At 43.9% G+C, this 20917-nt stretch overlaps 14 non-coding genes and 1 pseudogene across 14 annotated transcripts; 1 reads left to right on the top strand and 14 right to left on the bottom strand.

The window, feature by feature from the left end:
* Positions 1-10636: 10636 nt before the first annotated feature.
* Positions 10637-10718, bottom strand: trnas-gcu (transfer RNA serine (anticodon GCU)). The gene has a single exon. It is a non-coding gene; the product is annotated as a tRNA-Ser (tRNA).
* Positions 10719-14586: 3868 nt separating this feature from the next.
* On the top strand, positions 14587-14659 carry trnak-uuu (transfer RNA lysine (anticodon UUU)). The gene has a single exon. It is a non-coding gene; the product is annotated as a tRNA-Lys (tRNA).
* Positions 14660-15535: 876 nt separating this feature from the next.
* LOC147263807 (5S ribosomal RNA) lies at positions 15536-15654 on the bottom strand. The gene has a single exon (XR_015112970.1). It is a non-coding gene; the product is annotated as a 5S ribosomal RNA (ribosomal RNA).
* Positions 15655-15964: 310 nt separating this feature from the next.
* LOC147263806 (5S ribosomal RNA) lies at positions 15965-16083 on the bottom strand. The gene has a single exon (XR_015115408.1). It is a non-coding gene; the product is annotated as a 5S ribosomal RNA (ribosomal RNA).
* A 310-nt stretch (positions 16084-16393) lies between these two features.
* Positions 16394-16512, bottom strand: LOC147263805 (5S ribosomal RNA). Its single transcript, XR_015113774.1, has one exon. It is a non-coding gene; the product is annotated as a 5S ribosomal RNA (ribosomal RNA).
* A 310-nt stretch (positions 16513-16822) lies between these two features.
* On the bottom strand, positions 16823-16941 carry LOC147263804 (5S ribosomal RNA). Its single transcript, XR_015113087.1, has one exon. It is a non-coding gene; the product is annotated as a 5S ribosomal RNA (ribosomal RNA).
* A 309-nt stretch (positions 16942-17250) lies between these two features.
* Positions 17251-17369, bottom strand: LOC147263803 (5S ribosomal RNA). The gene has a single exon (XR_015114875.1). It is a non-coding gene; the product is annotated as a 5S ribosomal RNA (ribosomal RNA).
* A 310-nt stretch (positions 17370-17679) lies between these two features.
* On the bottom strand, positions 17680-17798 carry LOC147263802 (5S ribosomal RNA). The gene has a single exon (XR_015114243.1). It is a non-coding gene; the product is annotated as a 5S ribosomal RNA (ribosomal RNA).
* A 309-nt stretch (positions 17799-18107) lies between these two features.
* Positions 18108-18226, bottom strand: LOC147263801 (5S ribosomal RNA). Its single transcript, XR_015115407.1, has one exon. It is a non-coding gene; the product is annotated as a 5S ribosomal RNA (ribosomal RNA).
* A 310-nt stretch (positions 18227-18536) lies between these two features.
* Positions 18537-18655, bottom strand: LOC147263800 (5S ribosomal RNA). The gene has a single exon (XR_015112670.1). It is a non-coding gene; the product is annotated as a 5S ribosomal RNA (ribosomal RNA).
* A 309-nt stretch (positions 18656-18964) lies between these two features.
* Positions 18965-19073, bottom strand: LOC147263799 (5S ribosomal RNA; annotated as a pseudogene).
* A 309-nt stretch (positions 19074-19382) lies between these two features.
* Positions 19383-19501, bottom strand: LOC147263798 (5S ribosomal RNA). Its single transcript, XR_015115428.1, has one exon. It is a non-coding gene; the product is annotated as a 5S ribosomal RNA (ribosomal RNA).
* Positions 19502-19810: 309 nt separating this feature from the next.
* On the bottom strand, positions 19811-19929 carry LOC147263797 (5S ribosomal RNA). Its single transcript, XR_015115057.1, has one exon. It is a non-coding gene; the product is annotated as a 5S ribosomal RNA (ribosomal RNA).
* A 310-nt stretch (positions 19930-20239) lies between these two features.
* Positions 20240-20358, bottom strand: LOC147263796 (5S ribosomal RNA). Its single transcript, XR_015113086.1, has one exon. It is a non-coding gene; the product is annotated as a 5S ribosomal RNA (ribosomal RNA).
* Positions 20359-20668: 310 nt separating this feature from the next.
* On the bottom strand, positions 20669-20787 carry LOC147263795 (5S ribosomal RNA). Its single transcript, XR_015115412.1, has one exon. It is a non-coding gene; the product is annotated as a 5S ribosomal RNA (ribosomal RNA).
* Positions 20788-20917: the final 130 nt, after the last annotated feature.

The following is a 20917-nucleotide window of genomic DNA, read 5'->3' as shown; positions in this document are numbered from 1 at the left end:
ACATAAAACATGTTAAACACGGAACGGCGTGGACACAACAAATGAACTGGTTCAGAGACACGAGGCAAAAAAAGCTGGATGAACTCTTCTTCATTCCAAAAATGACTTCACCCTTGAACACTGACGTCAGGTCATTTTATAGGGTCCTCCATTTTTTCATTTATGTGACGTTGCATATTGGGAAATAATTATAAAAAAAAATTATATATTTTGATGAAAACTATATTTGATCAGGAAAACTACATCGGGTCAAATAAATCCATCGTTAGTGACAGTGTTACTAATTTTAACTTTAGTGCTCTGGTGCTGATTGCCTCATTAAGATCTTCATGAAGAAATAAACTGAGATTTGTAAAAATGTTTTGTTTTTTTACAGAGTTGGCAGTTTGAGCATGGAATCTTTCTTTGTGTTGAGAACAAACCCTCAAAGCCTTCATGTTTCAGTTTGCTTCACAGCTAACAGACAAACACCTCTTAGCCTGGTTCTGGTAGTCCAGGTTTAAACACCAACACAAGGATTTTATGCTGATTTCTTCACATGCAGCTGAAATCTAGACTTCAAGTGTTCATGTGAGGTTACAGCTTCACGCCTATTTAGTTTTCAACAAATATTAAGTCACTTTTATGCATTGAGCTCACTAACGAACTTTAGTCTCAGTAGCTGAATCTGTTAGGGGGAAGGCAGTGTGGACCGGCAGGAGCCTCCTACAAAATGCAATGGAGAGAAGAAGAAATCCTGAGGAGTCGCTATGAGATTGAAGTGTTAAAGACGTGGCTCCTTTGGTGGTGATAGGATTTGAGCTATTGACTCTATTTTTAGTTTATTTCAATGTTATTGCAAACATCAGCTGCTCACTTATCAGCTAGCAAGTAAACAACAGTATTGTTCAGTGTGCTAGCTGAAGTAGACCGAGCGGTCAGTTGAGTCTTTATTTCCATGTGTGCTCATGGTAGCAGGGGTTTAGATTTCTAAATGTAACCCTTTTACCACCGGCTCCAATATTAAAACCCACCTTAGGCTTACAGGGAACACTTTAACTCATTTCAAATATCTTGTATGGTAAAAGTCCCATCTGGAATAATTAATATCAATCTAGGGCAATGTATGATTCTCACTCTTAAATATTCAAATGGAGGCTATGGGGAGTACACTTGACCTTTAAACTCTGCTGTAAAGCTTCAGTAACAACACACAAATTCAATGAAACAACACAAGATTTCAGTTTAGAAAATGTATTAAAGGCTTGCAGAAAAACACATTCAAACCTTGAATAAACAAGACTATAGAAAATAAAAAGAACCCCGGGGTATATTGTTTGTCTCTCTTTCAACTGTCTAATTTTATTTCCAGTGCACTCTTGTTTACTTTCGTTGGCGCGCTTTAGTTGGAGCTCATGATGGAAACCTTTACCAGATCCCCCCCCCCGTGTGTCGGTGACGTCAACAATACCGGACCGCAGCCGATGAATCCCTCGCTCGTTGTGGCAGCAACCGTCCCGCTCGCAGCAGCCCGCAGCAACAGACCTCCGTGACTCGGCAGCAGCGGCACATCCTCCGGCTCCGTCGGCAGCAGTGACGCGTCCTCCCTTAACGACTCTCTCCCGAGGCGACTATCCGAAGCTCCTGTCCCGTCCTTGCAGCGTCGTCTCCCTTCAGCGTGGACAGCGTTAGCCTAGCTCCCGCTAGCTTCTGCAACTGGACTTGCCTGGTGCTCAACAAAACACAATCGGTGGCGGAGAATCCGACTCACGCACTCCGATCACGTCGGTCAATTACAGTTCACAGTCCGTTACCGATAAAAACTCCTCTCCGACGACACACAGTCTCCAAACTCCGATAACGTTACGCGATTCACACGATTCCTCGCGCGCGTTTCTCCCGGAAGTGTAAACACTAAAGGTCATGAACTCACGCACGTAACCTAACGTAATAGAATTACTTTAACATTTTTGAAAGACATTCACACCCCATGAAATGATGTTTTTTTTGAAAGTTACTAATTTTAAACAAATTTTATACATTTTCATATCTTCTTCATAACAAATACTAATTTATGTAAATTTTAGCTTAACCATGAACTGGCATTTTATTCTTAACTTATTCCTATGAAAATCATGAAATAAATACCACTGATTTATCGGAGTATTACATAAACCTAGGATTAAATTAAAGCTGCAGTCAGCGTTGTTTGGGCCTGAGCCTCCTCCCGCCCACCGGGGCCGAGCAGCAGGGGTCGTCCTGAATCCAGTGATGAATTTTATGAAAGTCTTGGGACTTGTACACTGCAAGCAACTGCTGTATGTTGGCCCTGCGATGGACTGTCGAACTGTCCAGGGTGAACCCCGCCTCTCGCCCGTTGATGCTGGGATAGTCTCCAGCCCCCCCGCGACCCTTAATAGTAAGGAATAAGCGGAAGACAACGATGGACGATAAAGCCTTAAGTAGCGAGTAAGGTGATTGTTAAAGGCACCTGAAGCTGGTAGACTTTAGCTGAAGTTAATGCTAATGCTACCTGACATTCTTCCTAGTTTATGAACTTTAATGGCAGGAGAATGAAGGGAACTATGTTCTTTTTCTGTACTGCATCAAACATGGAGGTGAGTTTACTCTCATTTTGTGTATAAAATACTATCACAACATACAGACACAAGGTTTGATGAAACTTCACTATTTGAGGACATTTTTTTTAATATATTTTTTCTTTTTTGGGGGGGGGGGTGAATGTCCTGTATTATTTTGTTGAATTTGTGCTTTTCTTTTCCTGATTGTTCATGGTAGCATTATCAGCTTTAGTCAGTAGAGGGCAGTATGCCCCCTATTGTTGTTTCGTTTGACGTGTCAAATTAATTTGACCTTGTCTGCTGCCTCTTGCAGGTTTCAACTTGAATGAGAAAGTTTTTTATTATCCACCAGTAGCGGCTGGCTCATAGGGGGCGCTGGGGCGCCGCCCCACCAGATGTGGAGAGGAAAATCTCTACATGTATTTATACATATATATGTGCATATGTTTACAATTTGTATCGTCAATGTCAGCCTTACTTAATTGTGTGTGTCTACATGCAATATGGGTCATTTAAACAACATTTACGCCAACTGACTCATTCAATTAATAGTGAATTTACTCTGATAGACTGTATAATTTGTCTTTAGGGGCGCTCGTCAAAGCGCCCCAGACCTGCAATTAATTAGCCAATCCAGTATGGTTGCTAGGGAAAAATAATGACTAATTGGTCAATCAACATCGCCAAATTTAACGGCGTAGGGGCGCTGGAAAAGTCGCCCCAACGCCAACGTAAAATGCGTGAAGGTTTGGATTGCTAAAGCTAGCTGAGGAGCCCGCGATATTCTTTTTGCGTAGTGAGATTCCCAGATTTCCGATGCCCTACGAAAAAAAAATACCGCGAGAAGTGAGTGAGAGAGAAAATGGTGACAACAACGATCGAAGTTCAAGAGCAGCAGTTTCCACCGATTTCGGTGAGATCCCTTTTAAATTTCCCTTTTGCGAGGAGGACCATGGCGGAAAAAATCCGCGTTAAGGAGCTGGGACCGGACAAGCCTGAAATCAACATCCAGCAGCAGTCCAAGGAAAAGGCTAAATCCTACAACAGGACTTTTTGCCGGAGCTGGTTTCAGCGCAAGCCGTGGCTGACGGGTTGTGGAGCAGCCAACGCACTTTTTTGCGTCCCCTGCATCCCTTTCAGGAGTGACCGGTGTGATTCAGCATGGACACAGACAGGAATCACTGACCTGAAGCACCTCTCCGAGCGGATTAAGAAACACGAAAGAGCGAAAATTCACATGGAAAACTGCGTGAAGCTAGCGGTTCTTGGGAAGATTAGCATAGCAACGCAGCTCGATGACAGTCACCGCATCGCTGTAAGGAAGCACAATGATGAGGTAGATAAGAACCGTAACATCTTATCTAAGATAATTAACTGTTAAATTCTGTGGTGCTTTTGAACTGGCTCTGCGGGGACATGACGAAAGTGATTCCTCTGACAACGCTGGAATATTCAGAGGTCCAGTTGACTTGATGGCATCCATTGATCGGGACTTGAGGGAGCACCTTGAAAATGCAACCGTTTTTAAAGGCACCTCGAAGACAGTACAGAACGAGCTCCTGGACTGTATGCTGGCAGTTTTGAGAGAACAGATCCTGGATGAAGTTAAATCGGCAGACTTTTTAGCGATCCAGGCTGATGAAACTACTGACGTTTCAACACAGTGTCAGTTAGTCTTAGTTCTGAGATACATTGACGACCGCCACAATATTCAAGAGCGGTTCTTTGAATTTCTGAAACTGCCCAACACCTGTGCGGATGCAATAGCCAGTGCCTTATTGGAGAGGCTGCACAGCATCCTTTCTGAGGGACAAGAAAAGAAGCTGATTGCCCAGGCCTGTGATGGGGCAGCTGTGATGAGGGGTGCCAAAGGAGGAGTGCAGCGAAAGGTACAAGACATCTATCCAAACGCTCACTATGTTCACTGCTATGCCCATCAGTTAAACCTGATACTGCAGCAAGCAACCTCCCACATCCCTCAGAGCAGTCACTTTTTTTCTGACATGGGGGGATTTGCTTCTCTTTTCTCTAAGTCAAGCAAGAGAACTGCAATGCTTGATGAGAAGTTTGCGCACCGACTTCCAAGTGCATCATCAACACGTTGGAACTTCAACAGTCGTGTTAACACAGTTTATGAGCACAAGAAGGATCTGGTGAATTGCTTTCAGGCTATCCGGAACAGTGAAGGGTTTGATAGCCAGACAAAGAGAGAAGCTGGTGGCTATGTGAGAATGCTGGAAGATGAAACTTTTTGTTTTTTACTGGCCCTGTTCCACAAAATCATGCCACATGTGGACATCCTTTACAACCAGCTGCAGAAGAGAAACATTGATGCTGTCTACATGGCAGGAGTCACCCAGACATTCATTGACCACATGCAGGCTATCAGGTATGCTAAATTAATTAATTTGTAGCCTAACCTCAATTTCTCTGTATATGTAGACTTAAATGCTTATATATCATCTTATTTAAAGCATTGATTTATCTGTATAATATAATTGACAGTAATGATATCCACCTTTGGTTTTGTTCATGTATCCCTAACCAGTTTTTAGAACTTACTCATGAAACTTATGTGTTGGGTCAGGGAGGATGTGCCTACTCTGGCTGAGGATGAGGAGTTCAGGGGACCTGCTCAGGAGCCACCCGCAAAGAGACGCAGAACCTTGGGAGAAGACACACTGCACCATTTGGCACTGGAGGTAAGAACTTGCTTCTTAGTGTGATTTGAATCACATTATTAAATAAAATCAAAATAAGATGTTGGCCATATGATACAGTGGTCCAGACTTAAATGTATATTCTTTTATGATGATATGAATCATTACAGTATGTTTATTACATAATATAGGCTAGCTCATCAGGTCAATGTATTAAGACAAGTGAAGATGCAATAATTCCTATTTTGTATAATTATATCATTGCATAGGTATGTGACACCATTGTGAGCCATGCCAAGGAGAGATTTAGTTTCACCAAGCATCTTGTCAGCGCCACACTCCTGCAAGGAGACCTGTTCCCACAGCACAGCCGAAAGTTCCCAGATTCAGCACTGAAAACCACAGTGGAAGCCTATCCCTCATTGGACAAGGCCAGACTTCAAACAGAGCTGTCTCTGATCTACGGGAACGAAGAGTTTCAGAGTTGCAGTGGTGCACTGGCTCTCTATCAGGTTTTGATGGAAAATAACCTTCAAGACACGTTCACTGAAACTGTAAGTCTGCTCAACATCCTCATCACCACACCAATGACAACGTCAGAATCTGAGAGGTGCTTCTCCACTTTGAAGAGGATAAAAACTTTTCTGACAAATACCATGGCACAAGATCGGCTCAACGCTCTGGCTATGCTCTCCATTGAGAAAAAACTGACACGAAACATTCCTGGTTTCAACACCAGGGTCATTGAGAAATTTGCCTCCCAGAAAGAGAGACGAGCAAAGTTCCTGTACAAATAACTGCTGAATTCAAACACACACCCAGAAAGACTGAAACAAATAGACAGAGAGACAGAGGGACAGAGACAGGTAGACGAAGAGAGAAAGAGAGACGGACACAAAGAGAGAGAGACAGAGAGAGACACACACACTAAGAGACAGACAAACAGAGATAGACACACAGAGAAAAGGACACAAAGACGGAGACACAGAGAAGGAGACAGAGACAGACACAGATGAACAAAGAGAGAGACAGAGAGAGAGAGACACACACACATTGTTGATTTGTATTGTATAGATTAAGCTCAAATCACCTTCTGTAAAGTTAACATCATTGTATAATATTTGATCGCATAAAATTGACTGTAGTTGTAAATTGTTGTTGGTTTTTTTTGTCTTTGAAACTGTCGATTTTAAGAAGGAAAGTAAATACTATTTTAAAACATTTAATAATTGTCCGGCTGCTCTTTTTGAATGATTGTACTAGACTAGGCACGGAAATGTTTTTGGCACACCAGCCCCACCAAGAATTTTTTTCACCAGCCGCCACTGGCTTCTGTCATTTAGTTTCCAGGAAATGTTGATGACACACTGGGATTTTTTGTTCTCCTGCTGTCACTGTCAAGTGCCAGCTTAACATGTGAGAGGTAGCAAGATCCATGCATGTGTTCATGTTTACAGCAGACAAGGAGGAAACCTTGGAGGATTTCAGGGACTTTTAGCAGTGGTTCACACTTCAGGTGTGAAAGCTTCTGAGTATAAAATTTTAAGTGAGCGAGCCAGGAGTTGAACCTAGAATCTTCTGACAGTAGTCAGTCATGCTATCCATTGCACCACCAGCCCTGTGAAAACCTCTTCATGTTCATGTGTACTTGATTTTATAGAAAATCCAAACGATCTGGTGGCATTTTCAGGGGACACAATGGTGCAGTGGTCAGCACTGTGGCCTCACAGCAAGAAGGTTCCAGATTTGAGCCCCAGCTGTGTGGAGTCTGCATGTTCTCCCTGTGTCTGTGTGGGTTCTCTCTGGTACTCCAGCTTCCTCCCACAGTCCAAAGACATCAAGAGGGGACGAGGCTGAATGATACTCTAAATTGACTGTAGGTGTGGCTGTGAGTGTGAATGGTTGTCTGTCTCTGTGTGTTGGCCCTGTGATGGACTGGTGACCTGTCCAGGATGAACCCCGCCTCTTGTCCGAAGGCTGCTGGGATAGGCTCCACCCCCACACACAAACCTTGACATATAATCAGTGGAGAAAAGGAAATTAATCTACACTCATGACTGAATCTGTTTTGAGAACTGAACTGGATATAAACTCTGAGAATTCAGAGTAAGGACAAGGAGGGTGGGACACAATAATAGATAGGAGGAAATGTGGAGTCTGGGTTCTTTTCTAGAATGTGAAGGCAATGACAGTCCTGCCAAGTGACATCACTGACATAAATGGATGACTTCAGTCACATGACTGGATGACTTCAGTCACATGACTGGATGACAGTGTAGATTCCAATGTAGAGGTTGGGGAAATAGTCTCTGAGAATCCAGCTTGAACCAACGCCCTCCTTGTTCTTCAAAAACCCAAACAGCGACCATCAGTCTCCCTCCAATCCTGTACTTGGGTTCAATGTTGCTGTTCCATTTTGCAGCAGTAGGTGTCGCTGTGATACCAGGTTCAGGTCAAGAGTCCCAACTCCAGCTCATGTTGGTGACCTCAGTGGCAGGGGAAAATGATGCTTCAGTGGATCATGTGCATCAACTCATATCTGTCCTCACTGCTCCACAGGTCTGTCAAATGTTCTGTAAAATAGTTTGACCACAGCAGAGATGCTAGATTAGGAGTTGATGGGAGTTGTTGCAGATGCCAGTGTCCAAAGTCCAGCTTGAACCCAGTTTGTGCACTTATTTGTCAAGCTAGCAGAGATTCTTTTCACTGCCAAGCTAAAGTGACTTCTGTCTACAAAGGTAAACATACAAAAGGATATTTCTACTGTCAGTTCAAGATTTTTATCAAACTCCTTTTTCATAGCTTCAACCTTCCTCTTGTGTTAGCTTTCTGTTCCCATCTCTGATGTTAACAGGTCAGTTTTGACCCTCGTCTTCAACCAGCTGTAAAATAAACTAAAAACAATTTTCGATCATCCAAGTTGTTTCCCATCTCCTGGTTACCTTGTTAGGCTTCCTTATCCATGGAAATATTGATGGGAATATTTTGTTGTGGGCCTCTGGACCTTTTTTTAGTCAGTAAAACCTCGATTTCAGTTAAAAAAATGATCAAATGAACCTCAAGAAAATCATAGAAATAAACAAAATGTTGTTGTGTTTCCTGATCATTACTGAGGGGTGTTAGAACACATCTCTGACATGGATTGGTTTGATTTATTATTCATTTTAATATTATTAACTATTGTAACATCCATGGTGTTATGGGTCAGTTTCGACCCTCATATATTTACCTCAAGAAAAAGGCAAAAAAGTCTCTTTTTTTTCAGCAATAGAACTTTAATACAAACACAAAATGAAAAGCAGAAATGGAGTGACTGCAGGAACAGGAGCTCCATGGAGCTCAAAGGAGTGATCACTCTCAACTTTGAGCAGTCCTGTTCAGAGTTTTCCAACAGGGCTTTGAGAGACCAAGAGTTCCCCAGAGCTGCAAGGAGGAACAAGAAGGAGACTTGGAAAAAGAAGGGAGGGAAACCTGCTGATGTGTTATGAACTTAAGTCACATAAAGTTCTCCATTTATTGAGTTTGTATTTTAAAAGTTCATTGTGCAGTTCAGTGTTGAACAATAAAGAATGTGTTTATTGGTGATAAAGCATTTCAAGCTTTAAGTAGGAGGAATTGCTTTCTTGATCACCCCTTGACTAAAAACACCTACAAAATAAAACACACCACTGCTGTGGGCACCCACCTCATGGGAGTCAGGCCCCTGGTGGTCATGGCCCCCAGGAGCCGTGGTGGGCGTCCCTGATTTTCATTTCTGAAAGGTGGCAACCTGACAGCAAACAAACCCATCCTCTGAACTAGGAGTCTCAGTTGAGGCTGCATCTGAAACCAAAGACTTTGTATGAATAACTGTCAACCCACATTCTTTGTCTGGACTAAAAGTTAATTAGTTAACAGTTGGCTAAGCTACCTGTGGTCAACTACTGATTTAAAAAAGGTCCAGAGGCCCACAACAAAATTTTCAAATCATCCAGTCATGTGACTGAAGTCATCCAGTCACATGACTAAAACCATCCAGTCCCGTGACTGAAGCCATCCAGTCATGTGACTGAAGTCATCCATTCATGTCAGTGATGTCACTTGGCAGGACTGTCATTGCCGTCACATTCTAGAAAAGAATCCAGACTCCACATGTGGCTCCCATGATAACAGATGGACCTCTGGTTGGAGGCTGGACGATGATGTTTGGACTTGAAGGAAAACTCCTTGTCCAAATTCCATTGTGTTCAAATTTAAAGTCCCACAATAAGAAGTAGCTGAATCTGACAGGTGAAGGTTTGGAACTCCAAGATGGTTGATGTTTTCTTGACTTGATGCTCTGACTGTCAGGGTAGATGACAGCTTCTTTCTGCTGCTGCATCTGAGTGGCTATGATTGGAGGTTTTACCTCCCAAGGTTGTCTGGTTCCAGGGGAAATTTGAAAATTCCAGTCCCAACCTTGGCTGTTCTGAAACTCTTCTCCTGAATCACTCCTGAGCTGCAGCAAGAAAAAATACCAGTGCCCAACCAGATCAACTTCATGGCTGCTGACAGCCTCAGACACTTGATTTCCATCAATCTGGAGCCAAGAAGGCCCTCACCTGTGGTTCTCCTCCAGGAGGGTCCAGGTTCTGCCATTGTGGCTCCTTGTGCCACTGCCAGAGAGCCTCAGCTGCACACTGCAACATTTCAAGAGGAGATTTACATTCCTTCAAATGTCCTGACATCTTCTTCCAATGGTTCTGTTCTATCTTTATATTTTAAAATCAATCACACAATGAAAGCTGCCACAGCTGGTTTAAGTGAGAGAACACACTAAGAGATTTGAAACCAGTAAAATATGCTTTTCTGTGTGCAAACTAGTGAGGGGCATGGAAGGATATTTTACCACCAATACAGAACCCAAACTTTAGTCATGTGATGAGATGGCGACTGTGAAGAGTGATTATGAAGTTAATGGACAAAATGTGAATTGAAAGTAAATACATTAAAAAATACTAAAACAAATAAATAAAAGAAGGAGCACAAATGACATTTTTCTGCACAAATTTACTGGTATTAGACTGCATTTTTGGTTCATGAGTAGATGAAAGAGTATCACATATATATTATATACATGTGATACATGCACGTGGCTTTGGACAAAAGCTTAAAGAAATTGTAGAATTATTTAAACATACCAAGTGGACTGTTTCAGGTTTCTTGAAGATGCTTCAGCTCTCATCCAAGAGGCGTCTTCAGTTTTCTTCACTGATGGGAGGATTTATAGCTCTGTGGGGGCGGGACCTTCTACAGAGGTGATTGACACATGTGAGCTCTGGGTGTCAGAGTTGTTTTGGTCAGGTTGTGAAAGGGAAGTTGACTCAACTGGTATCTGTGTCAGTTAAAAGCCTCACAGTAATTCCATAATGTAGGAGTAGAAACCAGAATCACTCACGACGAGGATGGGATTCCAACCCATGCGTGCAGAGCACAATGGATTAGCAGTCCATCGCCTTAACCACTCGGCCACCTCGTCTGCTGACAGCAACCCTGATCTTTTAAACACCTGAACTCTTTGGAGCCTATTTTTCAGAAATGGACCCAGCAGGAGCCACTGAACACAACTCTGACATAATCAGGCTTCTTCCCAGCAGCATCGTGCTACAGAAGGCAGAATACAGACCATCGACACATCATCAGAGTGAACACCAGCTGATGTTTACAAGTTTAATTCACCTTTTACTACAAAATGACATCCAAGCTCAGATTCTCTTGTCCTGATTGAACAAGTAAATGTTTAAGAAGATGAGAGTACCAGACTTTTTCATCCAAGGAAACAAGCATCCTATCACTGTCCTATGCAGAGTTTCTTTAAAAAAAAAAAGTGAGACAACCTCAAGATTTTCTTTTCCTCTTGTTGGATTTTGCCACAGAGAATCAGAGACAATCAAAAGCTTGTTGGACTTTAACGTTGGAGGACTGAACAAGTCATGACATCATCAGTTTTACCTTCACAGGTGCTTCATTTACTTTACTTTCAATTTTAGAGAGGTAGAACCTGAAATCAAAGCTGTCCATCAAAAGAAGTGAAAGCTTCCCAGGCTGTGATGTTCTTGTCTACAAACTCTGTCTTGTATGGAGCTTCAATCTTGAATAAAAAGAAGATAACACTTGTTGTGATTTGGCGCTTTAAAAATAAAACTTACGACTTACATGGAAACTGTCTGGGGGGGGGGTGGAGCCTCCATCAGGTATGTGTTTGATATCTGAATTCTGTCTCTGATGTCTGAATTCTGTCTTTGATCTCTGTGTTCTGAGCATTGATCTCCTGCTTCAGTCTTTGATCTCTGACTGATCCTAAACTAATCAAAGGATCACATCAGCATATTGGTCCAGTCTACAGATGGTGATTTTACCTATTTGAAGCCTTATTTTGTGTTTGATGGACATTTTTAAAATCATTAATGACTTTTTGACTGAACATCCTGGACAATGTGGTGCCTGATGAGTAGACAACTTGGGTACAAAGTTGAAGAGGAGGGTTTTTGGAGAGGGGATATTTTTGCAGTGTTCCAAGTCAATAATAACTGTGGCAAAATGTCATCATTTTTCAAAATGTCCTCACGAAGATGGTTTGTAATTCTGTCTCTCCCTCATCCTCAGCTGCTGCAGCACTTTAAAGAAAACCTTTGACTCGTGGATCTAACAAAGATCAGATGTTGTCTCCTCCAGAACATCAACACTTTAACGTTGTTGGCAGGACTCCAACCTGAGCAGGGAGACCCCAATGGATTTCTAGTCCATCGCCTTCACCACTCGGCCACAACAACCACATTCACACACACATTTGTAAAAGATTCACATTTACACAATTCTTTAAAATTGTGTCACAAGCCCATTTGTGTGAGGTCCTATTTTCTCTTTTTCAGCATTCCTTTGTTTCCAGGTCTCTAATAAGTGCAGAATTAAAAAGACAAGCAAGCTGGATCCATCCTGGGCAGGTGATATGAGCCATTGACCACTGGCCAGAGACCCTGGCACAGACTTTGGGGGGTGGTGAGAGAGAGCATTTCTACAATTATATTATACATTTATAGAATTCTACAATCCTACAATTTCATTGAGCAGACGCTTTTGTCCAGAGCCACTTGCATATTTTTTCGGTGAGTTTGGCTCCTGAGCTCAAGACAGTTGTGACTCATAAAGGACAGCTTCAAATGCAGCTGTGAAGCCTCATTGTCAGCTGGGAGGAACGACAGGTGTCTCCCTCTAGTGGCTCTTCACAGCAACACGAGCCTCATTTCATTCACATGCGTCCACCACCTCACTACCAAAGGCCAGTTGGGCCTCCACAGACAGGTGAGTTTCAAGTGTTGGACAAAGGTCTTTAAGATGTTCTTATTAATTCTATAACATCTGAGATTAAAATCTATGGAATTACAACCAACAAGCAGTCAAACACCTGATCAGATGCTCCTTCATTAGGCTGAGAAGAATCAATCTAAACTGGGATGAAGAAAATTAATTGAGAAGAGAAACCTACTGATTGGATGACATGGACCCACCTGATCCATGTCAGCCTTGTTGGAGCAGAAAGAGGTGGATCAGAGGAATCAGTGGATCAAGACTCAGGTGTCAGATGAAGAATCTCTTTATTCACAATGGAGTCAGAGAAATCTTCCAACGTGAACGTGACAGACCATTTTATACCAAAGACAGGCTGTGTGTGTGTGTGTGTGTGTGTGTGTGTGTGTGCGTGTGTGTGTGTCCCTACTGACTGGAAACTGAATAATAACCAGACTAACTTTTGTTATAGACCAAGTCTGGGTGACTCACTAAAATCATAACTGAAGAGATTATTTAATTAATAAACAAAACATTTGTCCAAAAGTCATGATCAAATTCATGTAAAATCTGAGCAACGAGGGTTTGAAAATGTTCAAATGAGCCAAAACAATGTCCTGGGATCCAACCAGGGACCTTTAGATCCACACCAATTTTCCCTGACCTCATAGAAACTGGAACATTTCAACAAATAAATTCAAATTCAACTCAGCAGCAACTCTAGAACAGTCAGAGCACTTGCTAATTCCCCTGTTAGCTCCAGATCAGACAATGCAGGCTCACCTTCACACTTGGTTGTACGACCGTCACCAGTTGAAGCCTCTCTGGTTCAACAAACTCTGGGGACTCAAGACACAAATCAGCACCGGTGCAGGTCCAGATCTAGATGTTAGCTGATGGGGACAATGGCTTAAGGGAGCTCCAGGTAGCTGGTTTGAACTGGTCCCTCATCTCTGTGAGTAGAAACCATCTGAGGTCGAGGGTGAAGATCTGCTTTGACCTCCTGATCTCCCAGTAAAGCCAGTATAGATGTTGAGCTTGCAGGAGTTGATGGCCTCCTTCATCTTCTTGTTGGAGATGTTTGCTAAACTCAGCACCACCACAGATCAGAGGAAAGTCCACTTGTCAGCTGGACACTGGAGTTTCTAGTGACCTGCAGGATCTTAGTTGTGGTGGCAGCAGGCCTGTTCCAAGAGCTTTGCTCACATTCATGATCAGGCTTCATCATGGTTCTGGACCACTGTGTGATAGGAGCTGATCCTGGAGCAGCAGAAGACAAATATAGAGAAGAAAAGACAAAAGACAGAGAGAAATGAGGGAGAGAATGACAAAAAGATGGGGAACAAGATGAGGGTGAAAGACAAGCAGAGAGAAAGACAGGGGGACAGGGGGATGGAAGACAGACACACAACCAACAACAGCAACAGCAGCAATAATAGTTTTGATATTGTCCTGTTATTGATGTTTTCATGTGAAAGTGGCATATTTAAGATAAAAGACACTGTTAGAACAGAAAGATCCAGAAAACCCACCAACCAGAGGTGTGTCTGGTACAGATGTGGAATTATTGGCTCACAAAATGTTGAGGCAACTGGGAAGAAGAGAAACAAAAAAGGCTTGTTTGATTCAGACATTCATCAAAAATGGTCCTGTCGAACTGTTCAATGTGTCATGACTTCAGAGGCTCAAATCCTCTCTAAGTTCTAGTGAGAGTGGAAGAGATTATAAAATGAGAGAAGCAGGGCCCTCCCTCTGAGCTGAAACAGCTCAGTTGGGAGAGCGTTAGACTGAAGATCTAAAGGTCCCTGGTTTCAGCAGAGGAACAGCACTGACTTTACTTTCCAGTGGAGGAACTGCAGACATGAAGGAAACTAACATCTTGTCCTGTGCATTCTTATGACATTCAAGACATTTTTGGAGCCTCTTGCTGGATTTTGCCACAGAGAATCAGAGCCAATCAAAAGCATGGTGGACTTGGACATGGAGGATTGAACAAGTCAAGAAAGCAGCAGTTCAACCTTCACAGGTGTTTCTTTTCCTGTCTAAATGCTGAAAGAAGAGCCTGAGTAGCTCAGACGGTAGAGCATCAGACTTTTAATCTGAGGGTCCAGGGTTCAAGTCCCTGTTCAGGCGCTGTGCTGGTGTTCCAGTGTTTGACAACATGGTACTGGATGAAGTTTCGTGTTGAACAAACTGTTATCATCAGAAGTAGAAGTGTTCTCGTCTTGCCACTGTGAGACTGTAGCTGCAGGTCAAATGTGAGATAAAAGTGACTAATAATAATTTCATGTGGCATGCAATTAACAAAAAAACCACAAATAACACTGGTCAAGTTAATTTTATTTATATTGCACCAAATCACAACAAAACTTATCTCATGACACTTTACAGGTAGAGCAGGTCCAGTACCAAACTCCTTCAATGAATCTACACCCAACAATTCTCCATCAGCAAGCACATCCTGCAACAGCGGCGACAAAAACCTTCCTTTTAACAGGCAGGAACATCGAGCAGATCCAGGCTCAATGGGGACGGCCTTCTGCTTTGACCGGTTGGGGGGAAAGAGAACAGGAACAAAACAGATAATGGAGGAAGACGGCTATGTAGAAGGAAAGAGAGGGACAGAGATAAAGAGAGAGAGAGACTGATGGACAGACGGTGATGTGAGTAGGTGGAGCTACGGGTGGCAGCTTGAGCCTCTTCAGCTCTGCAGCCTCCTCCAGCAGCACCCAGATCTGGAATGAGGGAAGCCTAAAAGGCTCCTGAGAAGGAGACAAGTTAGTAATACCTATGAGTATAATTAATGTATGACACATATAGGAGGAGAGAGAGGAGTAGAGAGAAGCCCAGTGCACTGCATCTGCCATCTGTCTACTTCAAATTAACCACTGCATGACATTCAATTTCAAAGCTGCAGAAAGGCGCTTCAAGAAAAGGTGTGTGAGGGAAGCTCGCTCATGCTGGTCCCCAAAGACTCAAAGCTGCCCTTTCCTCACAAAGAAACAAAAAAGCTTACAGCACCTGGTATTCCCAGGCGGTCTCCCATCCAAGTACTAACCAGGCCCGACCCTGCTTAGCTTTCGAGATCAGACGAGATCGGGCGTGTTCAGAGTGGTATGGCCGTAAGCCCTTGACTCTTAAACACATGGGCTCTATATCCATTTCACACACTTTACAACCTCAGAAAAAAAGTGATGCGCAACAGCCTCAGGGTCTTTTCACACGTCAAATAGGTGTCCTGTCAATACAAAGAAAAGAATGTTGATGTCATCGAGAGAAAAGTACTGCATCCGCCATCTGTCTACTTCAAATTAACCACTGCATGACATTCCATTCCAAAGCTGCGGAGGGCGCTTCAAGAAAAGGTGTGTGAGGGAAGCTCGCTCATGCTGGTCCCCAAACACTCAAAGCTGCCCTTTCCTCACAATGAAACAAAAAAGCTTACAGCACCTGGTATTCCCAGGTGGTCTCCCATCCAATTACTAACCAGGCCCAACGCTGCTTAGCTTCCGAGATCAGACGAGATCGGGCGTGTTCAGAGTGCTATGGCCGTAAGGCCTTGACTCTTACACACATGGGCTCTATATCCATTTCACACACTTTACAACCTCAGAAAAAAAGTGATGCGCAACAGCCTCAGGGTCTTTTCACACGTCAAATAGGTGTCCTGTCAATACAAAGAAAAGAATGTTGATGTCATCGAGAGAAAAGTACTGCATCTGCCATCTGTCTACTTCAAATTAACCACTGCATGACATTCCATTCCAAAGCTGCGGAGGGCGCTTCAAGAAAAGGTGTGTGAGGGAAGCTCGCTCATGCTGGTCCCCAAAGACTCAAAGCGGCCCTTTGCTCACAAAGAAACAAAAAAGCTTACAGCACCTGGTATTCCCAGGCGGTCTTCCATCCAAGTACTAACCAGGCCCGACCCTGCTAAGCTTCCGAGATCAGACGAGATCGGGCGTGTTCAGAGTGGTATGGCCGTAAGCCCTTGACTCTCACACACATGGGCTCTATATCCATTTCACTCACTTTACAACCTCAGAAAAAAAGTGATGCGCAACAGCCTCAGGGTCTTTTCACACGTCAAATAGGTGTCCTGTCAATACAAAGAAAAGAATGTTGATGTCATCGAGAGAAAAGTACTGCATCTGCCATCTGTCTACTTCAAATTAACCACTGCATGACATTCCATTCCAAAGCTGCGGAGGGCGCTTCAAGAAAAGGTGTGTGAGGGAAGCTCGCTCATGCTGGTCCCCAAAGACTCAAAGCTGCCCTTTCCTCACAAAGACACAAAAAAGCTTACAGCACCTGGTATTCCCAGGCGGTCTCCCATCCAAGTACTAACCAGGCCCGACCCTGCTAAGCTTCCGAGATCAGACGAGATCGGGCGTGTTCAGAGTGGTATGGCCGTAAGCCCTTGACTCGCACACACATGGGCTCTATATCCATTTCACTCACTTAACAACCTCAGAAAAAAAGTGTAGCGCAAAAGCCTCAGGGTCTTTTCACACGCCAAATACGTGTCCTGTCAATAAAAGAAAAGAATGTTGATGTCATCGAGAGAAAAGTACTGCATCTGCCATCTGTCTTCTTCAAATTAACCACTGCATGAAATTCCATTCCAAAGCTGCAGAGGGCGCTTCAAGAAAAGGTGTGTGAGGGAAGCTCGCTCATGCTGGTCCCCAAAGACTCAAAGCGGCCCTTTCCTCACAATGAAACAAAAAAGCTTACAGCACCTGGTATTCCCAGGCGGCCATCCATCCAAGTACTAACCAGGCCCGACCCTGCTAAGCTTCCGAGATCAGACGAGATCGGGCGTGTTCAGAGGGGTATGGCCGTAAGCCCTTGACTCTCACACACATGGGCTCTATATCCATTTCACTCACTTTACAACCTCAAAAAAAATGTGATGTGAAACAGCCTCACGGTCTTTTTACACACCAAATAGTTGTCCTGTCAATACAAAGAAAAAAATGTTGATGTCATCTAGAGAAAAGTACTGCATCTGCAATCTGTCTACTTCAAATTACACACTGCATGACATTCCATTCGAAAGCTGTGGAGGGCGCTTCAAGAAAAGGTGTGTGAGGGAAGCTCGCTCATGCTGGTCCCCAAACACTCAAAGCTGCCCTTTCCTCAAAATGAAACAAAAAAGCTTACAGCACCTGGTATTCCCAGGTGGTCTCCCATCCAAGTACTAACCAGGCCCGACCCTGCTTAGCTTCCGAGATCAGACGAGATCGGGCGTGTTCAGAGTGCTATGGCCGTAAGGCCTTGACTCTTACACACATGGGCTCTATATCCATTTCACACACTTTACAACCTCAGAAAAAAAGTGATGCGCAACAGCCTCAGGGTCTTTTCACACGCCAAATACGTGTCCTGTCAATAAAAGAAAAGAATGTTGATATCATCTAGAGAAAAGTACTGCATCTGCAATCTGTCTACTTCAAATTACACACTGCATGACATTCCATTCGAAAGCTGTGGAGGGCGCTTCAAGAAAAGGTGTGTGAGGGAAGCTCGCTCATGCTGGTCCCCAAACACTCAAAGCTGCCCTTTCCTCACAATGAAACAAAAAAGCTTACAGCACCTGGTATTCCCAGGTGGTCTCCCATCCAATTACTAACCAGGCCCAACGCTGCTTAGCTTCCGAGATCAGACGAGATCGGGCGTGTTCAGAGTGCTATGGCCGTAAGGCCTTGACTCTTACACACATGGGCTCTATATCCATTTCACACACTTTACAACCTCAGAAAAAAAGTGATGCGCAACAGCCTCAGGGTCTTTTCACACGTCAAATAGGTGTCCTGTCAATACAAAGAAAAGAATGTTGATGTCATCGAGAGAAAAGTACTGCATCTGCCATCTGTCTACTTCAAATTAACCACTGCATGACATTCCATTCCAAAGCTGCGGAGGGCGCTTCAAGAAAAGGTGTGTGAGGGAAGCTCGCTCATGCTGGTCCCCAAAGACTCAAAGCTGCCCTTTCCTCACAAAGACACAAAAAAGCTTACAGCACCTGGTATTCCCAGGCGGTCTCCCATCCAAGTACTAACCAGGCCCAACCCTGCTTAGCTTCCGAGATCAGACGAGATCGGGTGTGTTCAGAGTGGTATGGCCGTAAGCCCTTGACTCTGACACACATGGGCTCTATATCCATTTCACACAATTTACAACCTCAGAAAAAAAGTGATGCGCAACAGCCTCAGGGTCTTTTCACACGCCAAATCGGTGTCATGTCAATAAAAGAAAAGAATGTTGATGTCATCGAGAGAAAAGTACTGCATCTGCCATCTGTCTTCTTCAAATTAACCACTGCATGAAATTCCATTCCAAAGCTGCAGAGGGCGCTTCAAGAAAAGGTGTGTGAGGGAAGCTCGCTCATGCTGGTCCCCAAAGACTCAAAGTGGCCCTTTCCTCACAATGAAACAAAAAAGCTTACAGCACCTGGTATTCCCAGGCGGTCTCCCATCCAAGTACTAACCAGGCCCTACCCTGCTAAGCTTCCGAGATCGGGCGTGTTCAGAGTGGTATGGCCGTAAGCCCTTGACTCTCACACACATGGGCTCTATATCCATTTCACTCACTTTACAACCTCAGAAAAAAAGTGACGTGCAACAGCCTCACGGTCTTTTCAAACGTCAAATAGGTGTCCTGTCAATAAAAGAAAAGAATGTTGATGTCATCGAGAGAAAAGTACTGCATCTGCCATCTGTCTACTTCAAATTAACCACTGCATGACATTCCATTCCAAAGCTGCGGAGGGCGCTTCAAGAAAAGGTGTGTGAGGGAAGCTCGCTCATGCTGGTCCCCAAAGACTCAAAGCTGCCCTTTCCTCACAAAGACACAAAAAAGCTTACAGCACCTGGTATTCCCAGGCGGTCTCCCATCCAAGTACTAACCAGGCCCAACCCTGCTTAGCTTCCGAGATCAGACGAGATCGGGCGTGTTCAGAGTGGTATGGCCGTAAGCCCTTGACTCTTACACACATGGGCTCTATATCCATTTCACTCACTTTACAACCTCAGAAAAAAAGTGAAGCGCAAAAGCCTCAGGGTCTTTTCACACGCCAAATACGTGTCCTGTCAATAAAAGAAAAGAATGTTGATGTCATCGAGAGAAAAGTACTGCATCTGCCATCTGTCTTCTTCAAATAAACCACTGCATGAAATTCCATTCCAAAGCTGCAGAGGGCGCTTCAAGAAAAGGTGTGTGAGGGAAGCTCGCTCATGCTGGTCCCCAAAGACTCAAAGCGGCCCTTTCCTCACAATGAAACAAAAAAGCTTACAGCACCTGGTATTCCCAGGCGGCCTTCCATCCAAGTACTAACCAGGCCCGACCCTGCTAAGCTTCCGAGATCAGACGAGATCGGGCGTGTTCAGAGGGGTATGGCCGTAAGCCCTTGACTCTTACACACATGGGCTCTATATCCATTTCACATACTTTACAACCTCAGAAAAAAAGTGATGCGCAACAGCCTCAGGGTCTTTTCACACGCCAAATACGTGTCCTGTTAATAAAAGAAAAGAATGTTGATATCATCTAGAGAAAAGTACTGCATCTGCCATCTGTCTACTTCAAATTACACGCTGCATGACATTCAATTTCAAAGCTGCAGAAAGGCGCTTCAAGAAAAGGTGTGTGAGGGAAGCTCGCTCATGCTGGTCCCCAAAGACTCAAAGCTGCCCTTTGCTCACAAAGAAACAAAAAAGCTTACAGCACCTGGTATTCCCAGGCGGTCTCCCATCCAAGTACTAACCAGGCCCGACCCTGCTAAGCTTCCGAGATCAGACGAGATCGGGCGTGTTCAGAGTGGTATGGCCGTAAGCCCTTGACTCTCACACACATGGGCTCTATATCCATTTCACTCACTTTACAACCTCAGAAAAAAAGTGATGCGCAAAAGCCTCAGGGTCTTTTCACACGTCAAATAGGTGTCCTGTCAATACAAAGAAAAGAATGTTGATGTCATCGAGAGAAAAGTACTGCATCTGCCATCTGTCTACTTCAAATTACACACTGCATGACATTCCATTCCAAAGCTGCGGAGGGCGCTTCAAGAAAAGGTGTGTGAACGAAGCTCGCTCATGCTGGTCCCCAAAGACTCAAAGCGGCCCTTTCCTCACAATGAAACAAAAAAGCTTACAGCACCTGGTATTCCCAGGCGTTCTTCCATCCAAGTACTAACCAGGCCCGACCCTGCTAAGCTTCCGAGATCAGACGAGATCGGGCGTGTTCAGAGTGGTATGGCCGTAAGCCCTTGACTCTCACACACATGGGCTCTATATCCATTTCACTCACTTTACAACCTCAAAAAAAATGTGATGTGCAACAGCCTCACGGTCTTTTTACACACCAAATAGTTGTCCTGTCAATACAAAGAAAAGA

This window comes from Aulostomus chinensis, chromosome 4 (assembly GCF_037954235.1).
Source record: "Aulostomus chinensis isolate RoL2024-O1b breed Wild chromosome 4, RoL_Achi_v1.0, whole genome shotgun sequence".
NCBI lineage: Eukaryota > Metazoa > Chordata > Actinopteri > Syngnathiformes > Aulostomidae > Aulostomus > Aulostomus chinensis.
The sequence above is the reverse complement of the archived record's forward strand: the minus strand, read 5'-3'. Positions and strand labels throughout refer to the sequence as shown.